Source organism: Arachis ipaensis, chromosome B6 (assembly GCF_059453495.1).
Source record: "Arachis ipaensis isolate K30076 ecotype BB chromosome B6, ASM5945349v1, whole genome shotgun sequence".
NCBI lineage: Eukaryota > Viridiplantae > Streptophyta > Magnoliopsida > Fabales > Fabaceae > Arachis > Arachis ipaensis.
This window is the reverse complement of record NC_142441.1, coordinates 58,120,121-58,133,752: the sequence shown is the minus strand read 5'-3', so window position 1 is coordinate 58,133,752 and position 13,632 is coordinate 58,120,121. Positions and strand designations below refer to the sequence as shown.

The 13,632-nt window shown below is 40.9% G+C and overlaps 1 non-coding gene across 1 annotated transcript; it reads left to right on the top strand.

Moving 5' to 3' along the window:
• The first annotated feature begins 13,200 nt into the window (after positions 1-13,200).
• Positions 13,201-13,304, top strand: LOC148555712 (small nucleolar RNA R71). Its single transcript, XR_015887938.1, has one exon. It is a non-coding gene; the product is annotated as a small nucleolar RNA R71 (small nucleolar RNA).
• Positions 13,305-13,632: the final 328 nt, after the last annotated feature.

The following is a 13,632-nucleotide window of genomic DNA, read 5'->3' as shown; positions in this document are numbered from 1 at the left end:
GACAACTCCAACCAAGGCTGGAGAGTTATCTAACCATGGCTGGAGGGATAAATTTAACAGAGGAGGCAGAGACAATAATGGAAACCAGAGGTGGAATAACAATAACAACAACAGATAGCAGAATCAGAACCAACCTTACAGAGCACCTCACCTAAGACAAGCACAAGGACCCCAGCAAAACTAACAACAAGTTTCTCAGACTGCTTATTCTAATTCCTCATCAAATGACGAGATGCTTTGTTCTCTTGCACAAGGATAACAAGACATGCATGCTCAGCTGAACTCTAGTCTGAATGGCTTAACTTCCACTTTACGAGATCTCGTTTCCCGAATGGATTCCTTACTTAATTCTACACATCAACCTACAAGCTCTAACGGAATTCTTTCTCAACCACTGCCTAATTCCAAGGATGGCATCAATGCCATCACTCTAAGGTCCGGAACTACACTGTAGGAGAGGAACCATGAAGAGCCAAACCTACCAGAAAATGTGCCAGCAGAGGATGTGGTGGAAGTGGAAGATGCTGAAGAGGAAGAGGACGTTCAAGACATAGTTGAAGAAGAAGAAGCTCAGCCACAAAATGAAACACCAAGGGATGCTGAAGCTACAGATCGTGCCCCTCCTATTCCATTTCCACAACTTGCAAGGAAGCCCAGAAAGCAAATGGAACTTGATCCCAAAATGGTAGAAATATTCAAAAAGGTCGAGGTAACTGTTCCCCTTTTTGATGTTATTCAACAGGTACCTAAATACAGAAAGTTTCTAAAAGATTTGTGTATACATAAGGATAAAATTAATGAATTAGAAACTATTCCTTTAGGTAGTTCTATATCTGCTTTAATGGGAAATATACCTGAAAAATGTAGTGATCCAGGTCCATGTATGGTTAGTTGTACCATTGGAGGTGTAATATTTTCTGACTGTATGTGTGATTTAGGAGCATGTGTTAGTATAATGCCTTTGTCTATATATGATAATTTGAGGCTCCCTCCCTTAAAAAGGTCGGCAGCTCGTTTTGTGTTATCAGATAAAAGCATTATTACAGTAGTTGGAATTGCTGAAGATGTACTAGTGAGCATTAAGGGGCTCACATTTCCCATTGACTTCTACATCCTGGAAATGCCCCCTAATGACTCAGGAAGACCATCATCAATCCTGCTTGGAAGACCATTCCTGAAGACTTCAAAGTTCAAGCTGGATGCATTCTCAGGAACTTACTCCTTTGAGATAGATGGCAAAACAGTGAGTTTTAGTTTAAATGAAGCTATGAAGCATCCTCCAGAAGATCATTCTATCTTCCAATGCAACATTATTGATGAAACTGTAGCTGAAGTTTACCAGGAAGAATTAGAAGAGAAGTACACGGATCAAGGTCCAAGTGTTGGGACACTTTCTGAAAACAATGAAAAGACTTTACCATTATCACCAGTCCCAGATGATCCAGAGCCTAGCTATGAGCATAAACTAGAATTAAAGCCACTTCCTCCACATCTCAAGTATGATTACCTTGAGGACAAGCAGAAGTTCCCAGTTATCATTGCAAGGGAACTCACTTCTCAACAAGAAGAACAACTACTCAGTGTGCGGAGAAAACATAAGAAAGTAATTGGATGGAGCTTGGATGATATAGTAGGCATTAGCCCCCAAATTTGTGAACACAGAATATTCTTAGAAGAGGGAGCAAAGCCTGTCCATCAGCCTCAAAGAAGATTGAATCCCACCATCTTAGAAGTTGTCAAGAAGGAAGTGACCAGGCTACTTGAAGCAGATATTATTTACTCGATTTCAGACAGTAAATGGGTCAGTCCAGTACAAGTAGTGCCCAAGAAGTCTGGAGTCACAACAATAAAGAATGAGCATGGAGAGCTTCTGAAAACTAGAGTGTAGAATTCATGGAGAGTTTGCATTGACTATAGGCGTCTCAACCAAGCCACTCGCAAGGATCATTACCCCTTGCCATTCATTGATCAGATGCTTGATCACCTGTCAGGTAAATCTCATTATTGTTTCTTAGATGGTTATACAGGCTACTTTCAAATTCATATAGCTCCTGAAGATCAGGAGAAGACCACTTTCACATGTCCCTTTGGAACGTATGCTTATAAGAGAATGCCCTTTGGCTTATGCAATGCACCTGCTACTTTCCAAAGATGCATGATGAGTTTTTTCTCTGATCTTATTGAGAACTGTATGGAGATTTTTGTGGATGATTTTAGCATATATGGTGATTCATTTATCCTTTGCTTGGATCATTTATCTAGAGTGTTAGACAGATGTGTTAGTACTAACCTTGTGTTAAATTTTGAAAAATATCACTTTATAGTCAAACAAGGAATTGTACTAGGACATGTTGTGTCTAACACTGGCATTTCTGTAGATCCAGCAAAGGTGGATGTTATTTCTAGTTTACCTTACCCCTCCTCCGTGAGGGAAGTCCGTTCGTTCCTTGGCCATGTAGGTTTTTACAGGAGATTCATTAAGGACTTCAGTAAGGTAGCATTACCTTTATCCAGATTACTGCAGAAAGAAATTGAGTTCGAGTTCAGTGAAAGTTGTATGCAAGCGTTTGATAAGCTAAAGACCGCCCTGACTCAAGATCCAATTGTGAAAGGACCAGACTGGAGCCAGCCATTTAAAATTATGTGTGATGCTTCCAACCATGCAGTAGGAGCAGCGCTGGCTCAGCGCGAAGGTAAGGACCCTTTTGTAATTGCTTATGCATCTAAGACTCTAGATGTCGCTCAGTCTAATTATACTACTACTGAAAAAGAGCTTCTTGCTATTGTTTTTCCTCTGGATAAATTCTGAGCCTATTTACTTGGTACTAAGGTAGTAGTGTACTCAGACCATGCAGCTCTAAAATATTTGTTAGCTAAAAAGGAGTCCAAACCAAGGCTAATACGTTGGATACTACTGCTACAAGAATTTGATTTAGAAATTAAGGAGAGGAGTGGTAACCAGAATTTAGTGGCAGACCACCTGAGTCGCCTTGAGCACATTAAGGGTGACTCCACTCCTATAATTGATAATTTCCCATTTGATAACCTACAAGCAGGATCCGAAGTAATTCCTTGGTATGCACCTGTAGCTAATTATCTAGTTAGCCACACTTTTCCTCCAAATTTTACTAAGCACCAGAGAGACAAGCTGAAAAGCGAGTCCAAATATTATATATGGGATGATCCATATTTATGGAGGTGTGGTGCTGACCAGGTAATTAGACACTGTGTGCCTCAATCAGAATCCCAGTCTATTTTAGAGGCTTGCCACTCATCTGAGAGTGGAGGACATTTTGGCCCTCAAAGAACAGCCAAAAAAATTCTAGACTGTGGATTCTGGTGGCCTACTCTTTTTAAAGATGCTGCTAAATTTTGTAAATCTTAATTCCCATGCCAAAGGTTTGGTAATATATCCAAGAGGGATGAGATGCCTCAACAGCTTATGCTTTTCTGTGAAATTTTTTATGTTTGGGGCATTGACTTCATGGGTCCGTTTCCAAATTCTAATGGTTATTTTTATTTACTGTTAGCCATAGATTATGTTTTTAAATGGGTGGAAGCAATTCCTACCCGTACTGATAATGCTAACACTGTTGTTTCTTTTGTTAGAAATCATATTATCTGCCGCTTTGGATCACCACGAGCGATCGTGAGCGATCAAGGCACCCATTTTTGTAACAGGAGACTAACAGGATTACTGAAAAAGCATGGGATAATTCACAAAGTAGCAACAGCTTACCATCCCCAGACCAATGGGCAAGCAGAAGTCTCTAACAGAGAGATTAAACATATTCTGGAGAAGATAGTAAAACTTCATAGGAAGGACTGGAGTGCCAGGCTACAAGATGCACTCTGAGCATATAGAACAGCATACAAGACACCCATTGGGATGAGCCCCTTCCGCTTGGTATATGGAAATGCTTGCCACCTCCCCGTCGAGGTGGAACACAGGGCTTTCTGGGATGTACAGGAATGCAACATGAATCCTACAAAAGCTGGTGCTGAAAGAAAGCTGCAACTAGCAGAACTAGAGACTCTACGCCTAGAAGCATATGACAACTCTAGGCGTTACAAGGAGAAAATGAAGGCTGTCCATGACAAGCACATTAAAAAAAGAGAATTTAGACCAGGGGAGTTAGTTCTTCTATATAACTCCAGACTGAGGCTCATACCAGGTAAATTGAGATCAAGATGGGAAGGTCTATACAGAGTAGAGAAAGTAGAGCCATATGGATTTTTCCACCTGTGTCATCCTGTTAACTCCAAATTTCTTAAGGTTAATGGACATCGCCAAAAGCTTTACCATGGTGAGAAGATGAAGAATCAAAAGGAACTAGAGATCTTCCTCTTGGAAGATCCACCAAGAGAAGCTGAATGAGCCTAACGAACGTCCAACTTAAGGACGTAAAAGCAAAGTGCTAGGTGGGAGACAACCCACCATGGTATGATCGTTCCATTTCAGTCTTAGTTTTATTTTTACTTTATTTTATTGTGTTAATGACTCTTCTCATCATCCCTGCATATAGCTGCATATAGTTTGCATGAGCATCCTGCATAATTCAAAAAAGAAAAAAAGAAAAATGCACGCGACGCGACAGAGTCGCTGACGCGTCCGCGTCACCAGTGCGTTGGGAAGAAAACAAAGTGAACAGAGAGTCACGTGAGAGCGTCGCTGGAGGCGTGCCTTAGGCACAAATATGATCACGCGACTGCGTCACCCACGCGGCCGTGTCATTTGCGACATAAGCCTCCCACGCGTTCGCGTCACCCACGCGAACGCGTGACCCTAAAAATTCGACGTAAATAGGTGTATGGCAGCATGTTGCGATGGAGCTGGGCTGGAATGATGCTAGAAGCACCAGCCTCGTCATGCGACCACATGCCCACGCAGCCGCGTCGTCCTCAAAACATCACCATTCACGCGAACGCGTCAACCACGCGATCGCGTCACATTAAAAATTTGGCAAAAAGAGTTTGAAACAGAGAGTTGCGCAAACGCACGGCTGCTCTCGCGCCATTCGCATAATTCAAGTCACGCGACCGCGTGACCCACGCGTTCGCGTCACTTGATAAATTCACATGCCACGTGACCGCGTGACCCACGCGTCTGTGTCGCATGCGGCGCACAAAATATCCAGATCAGCTAAAATATCTTATCTTTTCTTCCCCAAATCCTAATTTTTTGTTTCCTTTGTTATTTCTTTCTTCCCCCTTCTTCCTTCTTACTCTTTCTTAATTTTTACTCTCCCTCTTTTCTTTCTTTTTTACCACCATTATCAAGGTTTTTATTTTCTTTTTCCTTCTTTACTTTCTCATTATTATTCTTATTTTTATTATGTTTTCTTCTTTCTTTTTCTTTCTACTCTCTTTCTCTACATTTTCTTTTCGTTTCTTTATTTTTTCCTTTTAATTGGTGTTAGAAACTTATTTCGGTCTTTATTTTCTATATTTTGCTTGTAGATTATCATGGATCTGTTTGACAATTATTCTCACTCTTTAAAGGGTTACTTGCATGTCTACTTTATATTTTCAAAAACATATTTACCATGTATGCCAAGTGTTTGTGAAAAAGTCCGTATGGAATCTTGTACTACTTTCATGTTATGATACTACCTTAATGCTTGCTTTTCACAAAAAACCTTTTATATTTTATTGATTAAAATATAATTGTCCATACAAATAGATTGTTAGTTTGAATGATGTGGTAATCTAACTTGGACATTGAATGCTTGATCTATGATACTCATGCCTTTGCCAGCATGCCAATAAACATCTTGCATTTAATTGTCATCACATGCACATACTATCTTACCTATGATGAACTTTTCACATGTAGTCTAGACCATGTGTTAACGACATCCCTCTTTACCGTGCATTGATTACCACTCATAATATTCGCTCCCTTGCTCGAACCCTTCGCTTTACATATTACTCTCTCTTTCTTTTTTTAGGATGGCCACCAAGAAAGGCAAGGAGAAAGCTACTCCCAAACCACCAGCAAGGAGAGGAACAAAAAGAGCATTAGTGGCAGAGCCATCTTTAACAGCAGTAAAGCCCTCAACAAAAAGAATCAAGAGGATTATCAAGGTTGACGAAAAAGAAAGAGCTTTCCCAACAAAGGACTGATGCACGGAAAACTTGTCTCTCAACAAATTCCCCTTCGGCAAGTGTACCGAATTGTCGTCAAGTAAAACTCACAATAGAGTGAGGTCGAATCCCACAGAGATTAACGGATTAAGCAATCAATAGTTAATTGATTATCCTAGTTAGACGATTCAGATTTGGATGATGAGTAAAAAGGGAATGTAAATGGCATAAAAGTAAAGAAAGCAATAAAGTGCAAAAAAGTAAAATGGCAAGAAAAGTAAATGTAAGAACTAAAAATAAAATGAACATTGGGATCAAGAGATATTGCAATCCACCGGATCAAGTTCATTCTCATCTCTTCCTCAATCAATGCATTCATTGATCTCCTTGGCAATCTTAATTGATCGAATTCCAATTTCTTGGAATTCAATCTCTCAAATCTTGATCAATAGCCAATTCCTTGGTCAATTGCTCATGAGAAGAGATAAAGTATGGTCACTGATTATACCACATGCATTTCCCAAATCAAGTGTTGGAAGGATTATAGTCACATATCCATCCACACCCAATTTGGTCCAACATGAGAAAGCATTTCTAGCATGATCTCTTCATTCCTCTTTCAAGGTTCAAAAGAGATCCAAGTATGAATAGTTTCTTTTCCAAGATTACTACCCAATTGGATGAAGATCGAAAGCTCTCTAGTAAAATCAAGAGGAAAGAAAGAAGAAGAAGAATAAGAACTACACTTAATCCATTGAATCACAATAGAGCTCTCTAACCCAATGTAAAGAGTTAGTTGATCATTGCTCTACAAAAATAGAAAAGAAAGAAAAAATGCAGAAAAGTAAAGATGAAGATTGAAACTAAAATTGAAAATTCAACATTCATAAATGAAAATTACAACTAAAAGAAAGAGAAGGAAAAGTGTGTGAGGGGAGGGAGTCCGAAGACCCCTCTTCAATCCCCCATTCCAGAATTTCCCCCCTTTTAACGTTAGAGGCCACGTTAACTAAGTTAACGTGGACTCTAACGTGGCCACTTGTGAGCATTGGCCAACGTTAGTGACAATGTTAAGTGTCACTAACGTTGGCTCAAATTCCCTTCTTCACATTAGAGTTCACGTTAACTTAGTTAACGTGACTCTTAACGTGGGTAATGATGGCTTCGAGAGCGTCATTGGCAGTCACTTTTCTCATTAACTTTGCAAGTTACCTCCCATTCCTTGCTTCCTTTGGTCCTGAAATCAGGCAATAGAGTGCATCAAAGTTCTAGTCCAAGTCATGGGTAATGCAGAATACAATTTGTCACTAAACTCATGCAAAATCCTTATGAAATCATGTAAAATGCACAATGTATGCTTGAATCAAGGTGTAAGTGAATATCTACCCAAAACTAGCTTATTTCCTAAGAAAATGCATGAAACTATCCTAAAAACAGTAAAGAAAAGGTCAGTGAAACTGGCCAAAATGCCCTGGCATCACAACACTAAACTTAAAGCTTGCTTGTCCCTAAGCAAGTACTGGAACAAGAGAATGATGAATGGGATACCAAGAGAAATGAGTCATTCTTGTGGAAGTCATGTCCCTGGTTTTATGGTGGTTTCATGCATAGCAACTTAGGTTCATTCCTGGCTTTCAGACCTTTATCATATCCTAGAATACTCACGATGATTGCATCCCATGAAACTTTTATTTATTGATCCTTTTGTTGTTATTTCAGGGCTTATTTGTGTTCTTAGGCTAAGTGTTCTGTAAGGGGGCAACTCTTTAAAATAAGCTTTCAGCCAACACTCCCGAACCAGTTGGTTCAAGGTGCCAGGTGTTGAGACACCCCTAAGGACTTACTCCCTCAAGTCTCTCCCCCATACATACACACCACAGGCATATAGTTTATTCATTTTCTTTTCTTGAGGCCTTGGTGTCCAGCACCTCTTTGGGTTACTAAATGTTCTGTGGTGAGGGTTACTCTTGATAGTGGACTTTCAGCTGATAATCCCGAGTTAGTTAACCCAAGTTACCAAGTGATAAGGCACCCCTAAGAGCTTATTAATCCAAGTAGATCCCTCACACAGGAACACCACAGACACATGCCTCAAGATTTAAAACCATTGGTGCCTAGCCTTATTGCTTAGTCTTTTTCTTTTATTCCTCAACTTTGATTGTTCTTTCCCTTTTTCTTATTAGGATCTTCTTATTTATCTAGTCTCATGGGTGTGTCTCAAGTATATTATTCATGACAGATAGTTGTCTTCCCACCTTATGGTTGAACCAATTTAGCTAACTTATGATCCCACCAAAAACTCATGAATGCACTTCCATATTATGAACTCCACTCTGGTCTTTTTTTTAAAACACACTCATTCTCTTTTTCATTTGATTTAAAGGGACAAACATACAATTAAGTAAGGAGATGGTGTAGTAACATAAAGACTAGTACAAAGAGACTTTCTTCAATACCAAAAACTTAAAAGACAGAATTGAAAAAGGTTTAAACATAACATGGAAGCAAGTTCTATTTCATACAAGATCTTCCTTATTTAAAACATAGAGAAAGATGGAACAAAGAAGGAACTCCACCACCTTTTACTCTTGTGGTCGTCCATGCTCTTTTCCTTGCTTGTCCTCCTTGTTTCCTCTTGCATTTCCTCGCATCCGTGCCAATCTTGCTTGCTTCCAATCCTCAAGTGCCTTCCTCACTGACTCGTGACTCTCTTCCACCCTTTGTCTTTCCTCTCGTGCTAATTCACCCTTCATTTCTTCATACCGGGCTATTCCTGGATGCAATATTGGCAGCTGTCCTACTAAGTAGCCGAGCCTGGCTTGAGTGTTTATGTGATGTCCTGTCTCGCTCATGTAAACTCCTTCTGCGAATGCCCTTTGCTCGTCCAATAGTTCTGCCTGTTCTATTTGTCTTCGATGCATCTCATGTATGTGTGCCACTTGATGTGCTTGGATGTTGATTAGCCTCTGGATGGATTCTTGTTGCTCATTTTGCCTTTGTTCCATCCTGTTGAATGTTTCTCCCCATTGTTGTCCTTGACTTAGTTGTTGTTCCATCATTTGCCTTTGTCACTCACCTTGCTGAGTCATCCATCTTGAGAGTGCTTCCTCTTGCTGCCCCATCATCTGTAGTTGAAGCTCTTTCTGTGCTCCTTGGCTTTCCAAATATTGTCTAGACAAGCCATCAATGGCTTCCTGCAATTGGTGCATGTCCAAGGTCTGTTGTGCTTGCCCCTCTAAGACTTGTCCTTCCACTACTTGAGGGGATGTCCTCTTCCTTTGCTTCCGTTGAGGCAGGGGGGATGTTGTAGTATTTATCCTTCGTACAGTTATTGGGATGCCTTCCTTTATCCACATGGGGTCCTCATCTTCATAAACTACCCCAGCTTTCTTGCATATTCGGTAAATAGTGCTGGGGTAACCTAACGTTCCTCTTGAGTCGCTTTTTTCTGCCATCTTTCTAATGCCTTCAGCTATGAGTTCATGAACCTTGATTTATCCTCCCTTCAGTATACAGTGCACCATCATGCCTCTCTTGATATTCACCTCCGAGTTATTTGCAGCTGGGAGAATAGACCTTCTCACTAGCTCAAACCACCCCTTGGCTTCAGGAGTAAGATCTGTTCTCTTGATGAACTTTGGTTTCTTTCCCGCACCCCTTTCCCAGTCAGCTCCGGGTACACAAATGTCTCGCAAAATGTGGTCATAATTGGGATTGTCCAATCTTGAGTGATAACTTTCTTCTTCAAACTGTATAGACCGTAGCTTCAGTGCCCTCATGACATTCATGGGACCAAAATCCACCATCTTTCCTCTCACAAAGCTTGTATATGACTCATCTTTCTTATCATATCGGACCGCATTTGCATAAAATTCTTTTATGAGATTTGCATTCACCTTAGTGACAGGGTCAGTGAGGAGCTCCCATCTTCTCTTTTCTACCTTCTCTGTGATTTCAGGACATTCAGTTTTCTTCACTTGAAATCCCAGCTCATAAATGATTTCCTTGTCAACTATCCACCCGTATTGCAATGCATGATGCAAGCTTCTAAATCTCTTTTCATCATACGGGTGCTGCTCCATGGGTTCCTTTCCCTTCCTTCTTTTAGAACTCGAAGACGCCATGAATGATAGTTAATTTGTGAAGGTGGTAAAGTTGTGGAGACTTTTGGTTGTTTAGGGTTTTATTGCAATGAAGAGAGTGAGGGGGAAATGTTTGTAATGGAGTAAGGAGTTTCTTGTACCGAAATGAAGAGTTGTGAAGAGTGGGTGATGACCATGAAGGTGGGTACGGAACAAGGGTCATATATAGGGACGTTGTGAGAGAGTGGAGGGTGTGGATTGATGGAGTGGTTACTTGATGGACGGTTGGGGTTATGCATGGACAAAAGACAAGGATCATTACTTTATGATGGAGATTGCTCGGTCTTTTAGGGGTCCCATTTTTCCAATGTTGCATGGCAACATTTTCCAATGTATTTCCTTTTTAGAACAAGTGTGTAGCCCCTCCTTTTGTGGTGTCCGATCCTTCTTTGTTTAGTTGTCCAATCCATCCCTTTTAATGCTTCTTTTCTTTTCCTATAAAGATAAAATAAGAAATGTAAGACATAATATCAAAAAGACAATTTAGCCTTTACGGCTATAATTAATAAAGAAAAGAAAAGATTAGATTGTTTATTCATGAACTCCAACTAACTAACTAACTGTGTATCCTTATATGCATTTTGGTGGCACCATGGGGTGACACCAAACTTAATTTGAAGCACTGTGATGAAAAGTTCTGTTCAAAGCTCCAAGACTAGCATGCTCTCTATTGCATTCATGCTTTCTTGGTATGCTTTGAACACTAAACTTGTTCTTCACTATATATACTGCAATATAAGAACGTCGCCAAGTTTGGGTTGGAATTTATGAATATTGACTTATTTATTAGTAAAAGCTAATAAAACATGGGTTGTCTCCCATGAAGCGCTTCTTTAGCGTCACTAGCTTGACGTTTCTCCTTCATCAGGGAGGTTGATAATGCTTCAAGTCCTCCCCTCTTGCCTTGGACTTATATCCATTGGTTGTATCAATGATCTCCACATGTTCCAAGGAGAGGACTCTGTTAATAGTGAAGACCTTAGGTAACTGAGATGGTACAGTGGGGAGATCAGGTGGGATATCTGGGAAGTAAGCTGAGATCACTTTATCTCCTGGAGAGAAATCTTTCGTAGGGATCTTCTTGTTCCTCCACCCCCTTGGTACCTTCTTCTTTGTCTCTTTTGATGCTTCCCTGCTCTTGGCGACTTCTTCTTCTAAGTGAATTTTGTTGTTGTCTTCACATGCCTCTGGTGGTTTAGGTTCCTCCAGCTTCTCCTTGAGCTGTGACGATTGATGTTTGCCTTGTTCATCATTCAGTGGGGTTTTTGGATGCGTTGGTGGTGCCTCAGTGCTTGTTTCCTCTGCCAGCATCTCATTATGATCATTGCTTGGTTCTTTATTTTCTTGGTCAGCTTCTTGGGAGAGTTTGAAGACATTTAAGCTAAGTTGTTCATCATGGATCCTCAATATTAGCTCCCCTCGCTCCACATCTATGAGTGCTCTGGCTGTAGCTAGGAATGGTCTTCCCAATATGATTGGGTGAGTGTGACTCTCTTCCATGTCCAAGATGACAAAGTCTGTTGGGAGGTAGTATTTCCCAACCTTTAACAACACATTTTCCACCACCCCTATTGCTTGTTTTTGAGTTTTGTCAGCCAGCCTGATGACCACATCTGTGGGCAATATCTCATTGATCTGCAGTCTCTTCACCAGGGCTAAGGGCATTAAGTTGATGCTTGCTCCCAAATCGCAGAGTGCTCTATCAAACATTGTTTCTCCTATGGCACAGGGGACATGAAAACTCCCTGGATCTTTTCTTTTCGTAGGCAACTATGGTTGAATGAGGGCACTGCACCCCTTGTTCATCACTATAGTCTGGCCTCCCTTGAGTGAGCTTTTCCTAGGAAGCAGCTCCTTCATATACTTGATATATGCAGGCATTTGTTGGATAGTCTTGATGAATGGTATGTTCACATGCAAAGATGCAAACAAGTCAAGAAATCTTGAGTATATTCTCTTCTCCACAGCACCATTGAGCAGTTGGCGAAAAGGTGCATAGAGTCTCAACAGCTCCTGTTTTGATATTTCTGGTTCTTGGTATTCTTTTTCCTCCTTCTCTATTGAGGTATCTTCAGGTTGTTCTGACAGCTTGCTTGGCTTGTCCTCAGTCTCCTTATCACTTATAGTGACCATCTTGCAATCTTCCCATCTTACTTTATTTGTTTCACCTCTCGGATTCTTCTCTGTGTCACTTGGGAATCCATCTGTGGGTTTGGGAATTTGCTCAGAGAGATATCCTACTTGAGATTCCAACCTCTTGATTGTGTCTCCCTGATTCTTGAAACTGGCTCGCACTTCCTCCTTGAACACCTTGTTGTCTTGGATATCCTTGTATATGCCTTCAAGTAGATTTTCAATCCTTGGGATTCTTTCATCAAATGATGATAGGTTAGGTTGAGGAGGGTTATTCTGGCCTTGATATGAATGTGGAGAGGTGTTGTTATTGGGATGTTGATATGGTCTAGATGTGAAATTGTTTGGATTTGGGCGTCTTTGATCAAGGCTTTGGTCTTGTTGATTTCTCCACCCAAAGTTTGGGTGATTCCTCCATCCAGGGTTGTAATTCTTGGAGTATGGATCATGGTTCTGCCTAGGTAAATTCCCAATGTAGTTGGCTTGCTCCTGACTACCCTCTGCTTCTTCATTCACTCCTTCTTGGGTTGTTGATGAAGCGGAGATTGCTGCCACTTGGTTCCTCTCCATCTTCTTGGTGACGTCAGCCAGCTATTTGGTAATGAGCTTGTTTTGGGCCAACAGAGCATCTACATTGTTTAGCTCCATTACTCCTCTTGTGTTCCCTCTTTCGGAAGCATAGAAGTAGTCGTTCTCTGCTACTATTTCAATGACATCTATAGCCTCCTCAATGGTTTTCTTCTTGTTCAAAGATCCTCTGGATGAATGGTCTACGGCCTTCTTTGACTCATAAGAGAGCCCTTCATAGAAAATGTGCAGCTGCACCCATTCGTTGAACATGTCAGGTGGACACCTCCTTGTTAGGTCTTTAAACCTCTCCCATGCTTCATATAGAGTCTCACCATCTTGTTGCCTGAAGGTTTGGACCTCAGCTCTCAGCCTATTGATTCTTTGAGAAGGGTAAAATCTTGCTAAGAATTTGTTCACCACGTCTTCCCAAGTTGTCAAGCTTTCCCTTGGGAAAGATTCCAGCCACTTGGCTGCCTTATCCCTGAGTGAGAATGGAAATAAAAGCAGTCTATAGGTGTCAGGATGAACACCATTAGACTTCACTGTGTCACATATTCTCAGGAAGGTGGTTAAATGTTGATTTGGGTCCTCTTGGACATTTCCTCCGAACGAACAGTTGTTCTGCACAAGGGTGATGAGCTGTGGCTTCAGTTCAAAATTGTTAGCATGGATGGTTGGCTTTTGAATGCTACTTCCACAG